Genomic DNA, 10406 nt, shown 5'->3' with positions numbered 1-10406 from the left:
AAAAAGAAAGAGATTAAAAGTTAACCAATAATTGTCAGTCACCATCATTCTCCCTTCTGATACTTTACCCACATTACTTCAGAGCCAAACGAGGGGATTTTCACACAAAGCCTTATTAAAACGAAAAATGTGGAAAGAAGTGAAAGAAACATGAAATAACATAGAAAGAAAGGATGAAACAAAAGTAACATGTAAAAACTTGTAAGGGGATGCAAAGAACAAAACTCAAATGAGAAAGGGGATGCAAGAAAAATTGTTATAATGTGATGCAAAAGTGACTATAATGAAACTAAACCTAAACTCTTATCTATTTAACTAGAAGTTCAAGATCATGTAAAGTCAAATTTCCAATGTAGCCATTTAATTTGTCCCAACTTGCAAGTAGAAAGATATATGTGATTAGAAATAGTATAAAACAATGTGTAGAAATAAATATGTCAACCTGGATAAGTTTCACAAGTAATTGAAGTTATTTCCTACTAATAAAAGGGTGTTCCATAAATGCTTCCTTTAATTAGTGTGAAATTTTGCCTTGTTTATTAGAACAACGATCATACAAACCTTGAATATTTCTCATGAATGTATATTGATTAGTTTTTTTAGTCTTAGAAAACATCAAGAAAGATCAAAACTTATTATTGGAAACAGAGCTTTCCAAGTAAGATTCCTCTATCCAACTAGCAATTTGATCCTGATATTTGAAACAACCTATTTGAAAACCCTGAAAACATGGGAAAATGAACTTCCAATCAACAAAATCGAGTCATGGGGAGAATCTTGTAAGGGAAATTTGGTATGATCTTGTTCAAAAACATTGTCAAGATCATGTGGACCTAACACAACCATCAACAAAAGTTTAAGTGCCTCAACTACTTCACAAGCATTTGAGTAGTGAAATGGTTAATCATAAGAATTTATGGCCTTAACAAGATCAAAAAATTTAAAACAAATATCATGAGATGCACTATTGGGAAAAGGATTAGTTGAAATACATTTGTTATAACCAGTGTTATGATTAGATTGGTGGGTTGGAATATAATATTCTCAATTCTCCATTTGTTCCCTTTGTATTCAATTACAATATAGACAAGAAACATGAAAGCTTGGGGGATTAGAAACAATTTTTGGCATCGTAAATTGGGGAAACCAATTAGGATACCAAGCTGAAAAAATATTAGAAGCATATGTCAAATCACATCCAACATTCATATCAAGGTAAGTAATTTGTTTGTCAGCACACAACTTTGCTCCACCAAATGATTCAATCATTGAACGAGAATCAAAGGGATTGATTTTCCTAGAAAATTGATTACTTTCATAATAATACGAGAGAGATAAGAAACTGATCATTCACAAAAAAAATTGACATGGACAAATATTTCAGCTCGTGATGATTTTTTTCTTAATAATCTTAATCACAAGCTTTAATGTTGACCAAAATTTGTTTAAAATATGCACTGTAACCCCGAGTTTAATACAAGGGATTCCATGAAGAAGAATTAGCCAAACAAGAATCTTTCACCCAATCTAGAAAATTTATCTTGAAGAATAAGAAAAAACATCTTGAAAATGCTTAAAATACTTCAAGAGTGAGTTCAAATCTAGTGATAGAATACTAAGAAAATAATTATGCATGAAAATTATAATCTCACCTAGTTCAAAGATCTCATCAGGATCTAACATAGCCATTAACTAAAGTTGAAGTTCCTCAACTTCTTGATATGTCCCAAAAATTTCCAATGTTAGATGATTGGGTTTTGAACAAAGGGTCATATAAGAATTTGTGTGAGGACATCTATCATCAATTATGTAAGCAATTTCATTATGAATCAGATGGCAATTGTTGGAACCAATGGTTTCAGCGGATGTATCAACATCACCAAATAGATTAACCAGATTGTAAGAAAGATATTCAATGACTACCACATCATCTTATTCATCACGGGAAGCCTTAATACCTTGTATGGTATTGAGATCTAATTCATCTAAATTTGCATTGGAGGAACATGATATATTAATTGATTTATTACACACATCTTGACATAAGTGTTGGTGGGATGAGAAAGAAATTCCTATGAGAACCTATTTCATCATCAAATTAGATTCTAGATCAAATCTTTGCAAATACAAGTCCTCTTGCAGAAACAAGAGATCATCCAATGTACTTGGGTGCTCATTATAATTTGTAGTGATGGAGTTATTCTCGTCAGGGTGATGGTTTCCTAAGACCCTATCTTGGTTAAGAGCTTTGGTTTTATTCAACTAATTTCCAAGATCAAAATATCCTTGATTCACCAAGAATGTAGAAACATCATCTCAACATAAAGGAATTTGAAAAGGGGAAGAGATATGGAAATAGTCTTCATCCTTTTGATCCTCCGCCTGTGAGATATTACCACCTTGCACCTGATCACTATTTGAACCACTAGATTGAAAATCAAGAGTGTATGAATAAAATGGTGGTGGAGTGGATTGATCAAACAAATCGAAATACATGGATCCATAAGGTGTAAACGATAAAGGATGACAGGTATCCATGGAAGAATCAATACTTTCAATCAAATCAGATTCAAGATTTAAATTATGCATGTTTATGTCACCTTGAAAATTAGGGGATCAACCTTCACACTACAATCCATGAGATTATGAGAACATTCAAAGTTTTCCTAGATAAAATCTTGATCATTAAAATTAGGTGAAGGAAGAAGAGGACCAAGAACTTGATTTTGGAATTTCCCAACTTCAGCAATAGGACTAGAGACTAAACTTTTCAGTAATGACAAGGGGGAGGAGAAGGGACATAATGGGGAGAAGATTCCTCCTTTGATATTTGAGGTGTCTCACGACTGGGAAAAGTTGGAAAACCAAATTATGGATGAGATTTAAATATGTTTCAAATTCACATTGTTCAATAGAGATCTGAACCAAACACTGAAACTTTTCACTCGTGAAATCCTAATCCACATCTTCTTCTAGAAATTCATAGAAAAGGTGATGAAACTAATCAAGAATATATTCTAACAATTCATCCAATTTCATTCTAAGCTGGTAGATCCTTTTAAAAACATCTTTATAATTTTACCTATCAAAAGCTTGATGAAGCTCTCTAAAAAGTTTTTTGAATGAATGAATAGATGTAGATGGTAATGGATGACATCATTTCTTAGCACAACCTTCAAATGTGAGGATGAATAATCTGCAACAAACATATTCAAAATTCACTTTATGAAAATAAAAAAAACTTAAGAAACAAAAATGTATGTTCAAATTTAGATGTTTCACCCTCGCCATTGAACTCCAAATGTGACAAGTCATGAATTAGTTCCATGTGGATTGTAATATTTCCACTTTTAACAAAACATCGCAGGATTATTATTTTGGGATGAGCCATTCAAGTTGAAATATTAGAAACAAACTCAATGGGTTCAACTTGTCATCTAGCCCTCCTTCTAGCTCCAAAATGTTGATAGTACTAGAAACTGCCAATGTACAAGGGGTCTTTCCAATATGAAGTCCCAACTAGACCTCACATCATTTGGAGTAGGAGACCCATCCAAATGATAGTCTCACCTACCATAACTTAAATATTTTCCTTGGCTACATTAAACAACATAAGAGATTATTCACACAACCTTTGAAACAAGTAAGTAAGTTGACACCATGAAGCATACAATGCAATGTATATAAGGTACTTTCATAGGAAAGAAGAGATAAAGTGAGTCCTTAGAAGAAAATTAATAGTAATATCCTAATAAATAGGCATAGGAGAATAGAATGGGTCGTTAATTAACTTGCAAAATAGTTCACGACGCAACAATGATCATGAATGCAAGTAACAACACACATTCAACAAGATGTATACCAAATCCAATGAAATAGTTCATTCTCTTTAGCATGGATGAACATAAACATGTACCATAAACATTAAAATAATAGTCTTACAACATCCATGATACATGCATGAAAGTGTGTAAACTCTTGGAGCTTTAAATATTAAGTGTAAGTTACAAGTACACAATTAAAATGATGCAACACTAGCCGCAATAGCGGAACATTAATCCACAACTTTCTTATCCAAAGAATGATCTTCTCTCATATGCCTAGATTGAGAAGTCAAGTTGAAAAGTCATTTTCCTAGGCTAGGAGGGTTTATTTATAACAAATGAGGTGATTATTCACCTCCCATATGACCCTTGACCTCCCTCATAACTCTTGAGATCCCATGTGAATTTTGAGATCCTACATGACTCTTGGACTTCCTAGTGACTCTTCATATTCCATGTGTGACCCTTGGGCTTTCACACATTTTACATTTTCCAATAAATTGACAAAACAACATTCTTGTGTTGGCACATTAAACAATTACAATTTGGCAATTGTGACATGGGACTTCAATGTAATGTGTCAATGTGAAGCTCTTCTCTTTGTTGCTATGTATTCAAACTTCATGACTAATCTAACTTGTACTTCATATTCACCATCCAAAGGTTTTGGATAATTATTAGAACCTTCTAATTCAACATGAGTTGTCATCTCTCTGTCATGGTCCAAGATTCATTTACTCCTACATCATAGCATCTTTGTGTCTTTATTCCACAAGTGTCCTCTTTAGAACCTCTTTTTGATGACCTCCTTGAGCATCATCTTGCAATGATAGGATGATAGCACCTACAAATGAATTTCACTCATGAAATGACAACATCAGTCCCCAAAATCACTTGTTTTATCTTATTTTCTCATGTAAGGTGCTTACTGTGATGGGATAGTGTGCAAAGACTAAGAAAGGGGCCTTCTTGGATGCAAAGCACTGAGTCAGGAGATAATAGATGCATGGATTGGAACTAGAAGTTTTCATTACACAATGGTAAGAGAAAGAGGCAATGCCCTACACAATGGGCAAGTCTAGGAGACAAGGATGACATGCTTGGGAATTGTGATTGTGCAATGCAAAATTGATTAAGGAGGAGATTGTGGGGAATTCGTAGGTCACTAATTCAAGGGCCAAGGAATGACCCTATTTTCCTCTAGGACTGGACAATATGAAATGAAGGCAAGACTGATTAAGGCATTACACAGAGGGAAAGTGTAAGCAACAAGGGTTGATTGATTGTGCTCTAACAATGCACAATGCGCAATGTGAAGGGAGATTTCCTCATGATGGGCGCAAAGGGAAATTGTAAGCAACAAGAGGCTCTTAAATGCGAATTGAAAGTGCACAATGTGCTCATCACTTGACTAAATGTTACAGGTGTTCATAACTTGCACACGATGTGAGGACAAGGAAGAAGCCCAAAATTAACTAAGTGTTATATTAGTGAGACAAGAAGGAGAAGGTAAGAGCATGAAAATAGGTCCAAAGCATGATCACACATACACATTTACAATTAAACACATTCCAAGGATATGCACAGTACCCAAAACCAACATGTATCCATTAAAGTGGCAATAAAATGACACTTTCCCCCAAGTGCGATAGTTAAGAATTAAGCCTTTCTGACACAAGTGTCAACCGTAATCAAAGGTGCTATGCTATGAGAGTTTCCATCACATTTTCTTATGATAGATAACATCAACTAGTGTAATAGAGTGTGTTGGAGCTGCCTATAAAAGGTATTCCAAGGTGCTCTTAAGATATGCAAAAGAAAGTGACACCAACATATGCAAGAGTGAAAGCAACACATGCAAAAAGAAAAGAAAACACAAGTGACACATGCAAAAATTAAAGCAGGAAAAAGTGATACTTGAAAAAAGGAAGATAAAGTGAAAACAAAAGAGGCTAAAGAAAAAGTGACAATTGAGAAACTAACTCGGATGATAACACATTTCATCCACAAATGAGAGAATGCTCCTTGTGCTCCAAATGTGTTTAGAGCTCAAAAGAAAAATATGAATGTGAGATAATCTCTGAGCTGGAATTTTTATATAGGGAGAGCAAACATGCAATTAGGATTTGTGATTGAACTTAGTGCATGTGGAGAAACTAGGAGTCAAGAGTGAATTGAATCCAACTAAGAGGTGTGATAGTATTGACTTGAAGAAGTATAATATCACTTTCAACAAGGAGTGATCAATCACTATCTACATAGGATGTCATTACGTTGTCATTGGGAACTATGCAATCATTGACAATGAGAATTGTACAATCGTTGTTGGTGGGGACTACGCAATCACTAATGGTAAGGATTGGGAAATCACTATTAGTAGGACTGCACAATCACTGTTAGAAAGGATGACACATTGAATCCTAACAAAGAGTGTGCAACGGAGTCATTATGAAGTGCACTTATCCTAACTTTGCATGCACACTTGATAAGACATTAAGAGTTGGGCATGTGAAAGAAAGCAGATCGACACTTAGGTTTTCTTAAGAATACTTGAATACTTAGACAACAAGACCGAGCATGGCATTAATGGTCTGAAACAAAGGATGGCATGATCATAAGGAGTCTCAATAATTTCAAGATAGGAAAATTTTGGAGGGGGTTGTAGCAAATACAACAATTTCCTAACCCCACTTAATTGTATCCTGGTCTTGAGCAATGTTAATTTGATGACTTTGTAACCCTTGAGCAAGAATGGGCCAAGAAGTCAAGGTTGGGTGTGTCAGCCAATCCTCTATCATTTTCCACCCTCTCCAAATCATATAATTAGGTTATTCTTTTCATAAATCTTCTATTCTAGTACGTTGTTGCTCTAAAGTAAATTCATCTACCCCTCGGAGTTCCCCATGGTCCCCGAGCCATGACATCTATTTCCAAATGTTTTCTAGAAGAGAGTGGTGTGGCCATTACTAATCTCACGTAAGCCATGGCTTTGGATACGAATATAGCTTTCACATGCTAAATTCCATATTGAGGAGCCTAAGGGATTCTCTGTAACTCTTAAATTTTCCAACTAAGAAGTGGTGTGATAATATTTCATGTCCCAAATTATTTCCAAATTTCATTGCCTCCCTAAAGCCACCTCAACCATAGTTTAGCTCCCAATGACATGTTCAAGATCTTTAGGTCTCTCAGTCCCAAACCGCCAAGCCAGTTTGGGAACATAAATCTTTTCCCAAACAACAATTGACCATTTTTTTCTTTCTTAGCTCCTCTCCATAGAAAATATCTATAGAGGGTAGCAATGGATTTGAAGATTTTATTTATTTGTTAATGAGTTTTCCTTCTTCCATTATCAAGGCATCAATGCATCATTCATAATGATATGTTGTTTCACTTGCTACATGTAGGTCTCTAAGGCATGTTTTCTTTGGAGATATGACCAAATTTCTTTCTATTCCATTCTAAGTTTGACTTTAAATTCCTTGAGATTAAGTAGAAGATATGCATAGAATTTCTTCCTTGGACCTACAATTCTTCCCACCAGCTTTTGGATTTGGACCATAAATCGAGATATTGTAGCCAAATCCTTCAAATTTAAAGGTTCAATTACGAGGAGCCATTTTCAAACTAACTCCAAGCGAATTAGCTAGTGGTTTGAGCTAATCCTTGGCAGAATAACGAATTCAGCAAAATGATCACATTCACGTAAGTATTTAGATAGTACAAATCAATCCAATCAACTAGATACCTTATGTCTCCCTCCCCTGCAGTTATTCCAAGAATACACAGTATTAATAGTATTTAGATTGTCCACTTGAAGTTGATGAACAAGGTTAGAAAATTGTTGCGCCTTAGGATCGATTCTTTTGATTCCCTTGCCCACCCCTTCTTCTCTTCTAGGGATTTAGTAAGGTTTAAATCTTCATCGACAACACAAACCTCTTCTTGGTGGAGGGATTTAATAAGGTTGAAATACCCACCAACAAATCGAAGTGGTCAATATACTATGTGTTTAAAAGACTATAAAATGGAGTTATATGTTAAATATCATTTATCCTACATTGATTTTAATTATAAATTATAAATAAAAATATGGTATTAACCTATTAGATTTTAATTATCCAATATGATTTCTAATTGAAAGTATATTTTCGTTATCCATGAATACATTAGTTAACCTATGCACTTGATAGAGTGTCCTAACAAATAATTGAAATACTATTTAATTTTATGTTGAATTTAATCATGATGATATTTAAGCTCCCATGAGGAATAAAACCTATATATATATATATATATATATATATATATATATATATATATATCTTACAGCTTTTAATCATTTGTACCATTAACTAATGCATAGGAAAAAACAGTTCATATAAAAATATAAACTTATTTAATTTATAGATAAACATTATAAAATATTAAAAGGAATATATAAAATTTCATAATTATTGTAAATGTGTAAAATAATTCCGTTTTATCTACATATCTACAAAGTGCAAATTTATTTTAGAGTGTAAAAATTGAAAAATAGTTTTCACCTCAAGAGATTTGATATATATATATATATATATATATATATATATAGATTAAAATCTTAAATTCAAGGATTCAATGCCTTGAAAAGAGATTACACCAAATCTCTAATAATTTTTACATAAAATAGATTAAAACATATATCTAAAAAAGTCCAAAATGTAAAATAATAATACTATTTAAATTCTTTTAGCCTAAGAATAATATTTAAATGTTTTTAGCATATAATTTTTTGTTAATTTTTTTTATATAATATATAAATAAATTTGGTTTAGATAATAGATTTATTTTGGGATATATATAGGTAATAATATTTTTCTTTTTATTCGTCTACATGGTCTTATTTTTATTTTGAAAGAGATTAAGAAAAAAGAATCACATTGAGTTATAGAATGCACTTAGCAATTATATATGAGATTATCGTCTTTTGTTGGGGTGCCGTGAGGAAAATTCCAGGGATACGATAAACCACACCACTGAGTAAGCTAATCCTCTCAGTAATTTACGTGCGAACCCTACTTTCGCCACAAAATTTACATGAATTGACAGAAATTTGAAGCATAATTGCAGTTTTAGATGTTTAATTCACTATCACACTTTAAAAAAATTGGCTTCTCAGTACATTACCTGCGAACCCTCTTTTGGCCATAAAATTTACATGAATTGACAGAAATTTGAAGCATAATTGCAGTTTTAGATGTTCAAGTTTAGTGTATAAGCAAGATTTTTTCTCGATCCCTATCACACTTTAAAAAATTGCCTTCTACCAAAATCAGTGACACAGAAAGTGACGCCACTGATTTACGGTCATAGTGGTCGGTGCCACTCGATATTCCTCCCTCTTTGGTTTTTCAAAGCTCTAATTTGGTTGTATGTTGAATGCAATTTAAGTAAAGACTAACAACTAGAGTTGTATTCATGTCTGTCACTCATAGCATTACGATGTGCCCAAAAGGTTGTCTCTATATTCAAAAGAAACCTCTACATGCAACTGTTAAAATCCAATTTTTTTGAAGTCCTGCGAGTCCTAGATTGTACACTTGATCAAGCTCATGTGTCACGAGGAGTCATCTTTATTATTCACATTCCGAATACTATACATGAAAGGGATGAAAAAAAATGGCATCGTATCTTTCAACAATTTCATACTGTCGCGTCACATTGAAAATATATGAGTGTTTAATAGCGAAAAAAGGAATCAATGGATAGGAATGAAAGTTATCACATGCTTAATGCGCAAGACTACATGACAATAATGTCATAAAAATAGTACAATTATCCAATCAAAACATTCATGATGATGAGATGAACCTATGAACAGATGGGCGATACAAATTGATGTGGTTTGTGATTTTATAGAAATTTCTCCCTAATGCATCCCTATCCATATGTCTAGATTTTCTTTTCACTTTCAATATTATAATGTCATGACGCAGACTCACTATAGCACATCTACCTGTGCTTTTGTAATTTGAGATTCTTTTCTTTTTTCTTCAGGTAATTTTGCAGTCAACTTGATCTCTCTTAAACTCATAGCATGCAGAAAACCTCCTGTTATTACTGAAATCAAATTGTCTGCCATATTTATTACAATGTATGGCACTTTTTTAGGTTCCTTAATTCAAATAATAATTCACAGTAATTTAAGAAGAAAAAATAGTTTCATGGAATTACATCTGTTGAGTTTTGCATCTTGGCAGTTAATGTGGCTTGGAGGGTTCTTGGAGCAACATAGTTGTTGGGTTGGCACTTTAGCCATGAAAATATAGTTTTTTTGCATCTTGGCAGTTAATGTGGCTTGGAGGGTTCTTGGAGCAACATAGTTGTTGGGTTGGCACTTTAGCCATGAAAATATAGTTTTTTTTATTTACCATTTCCTGTGGAATTATAACCCGAGGTCAAAGGTGAATGGTGCTTGAAATCTATGAACAAGTGTCATGGTTATTATATGAAGTTTGTTTCTATTACTATTTCATGTAATTATGAATTCAACGTTAAAACCCTAAAATTAGGTATTTTGTGCAAATAATTATAATTTCT

This window comes from Pinus tabuliformis, chromosome 1_2 (genome assembly GCF_031772625.1).
Source record: "Pinus tabuliformis cultivar Carrire ecotype Pingquan chromosome 1_2, CPIR1, whole genome shotgun sequence".
NCBI lineage: Eukaryota > Viridiplantae > Streptophyta > Pinopsida > Pinales > Pinaceae > Pinus > Pinus tabuliformis.
The sequence above is the reverse complement of the archived record's forward strand: the minus strand, read 5'-3'. Positions refer to the sequence as shown.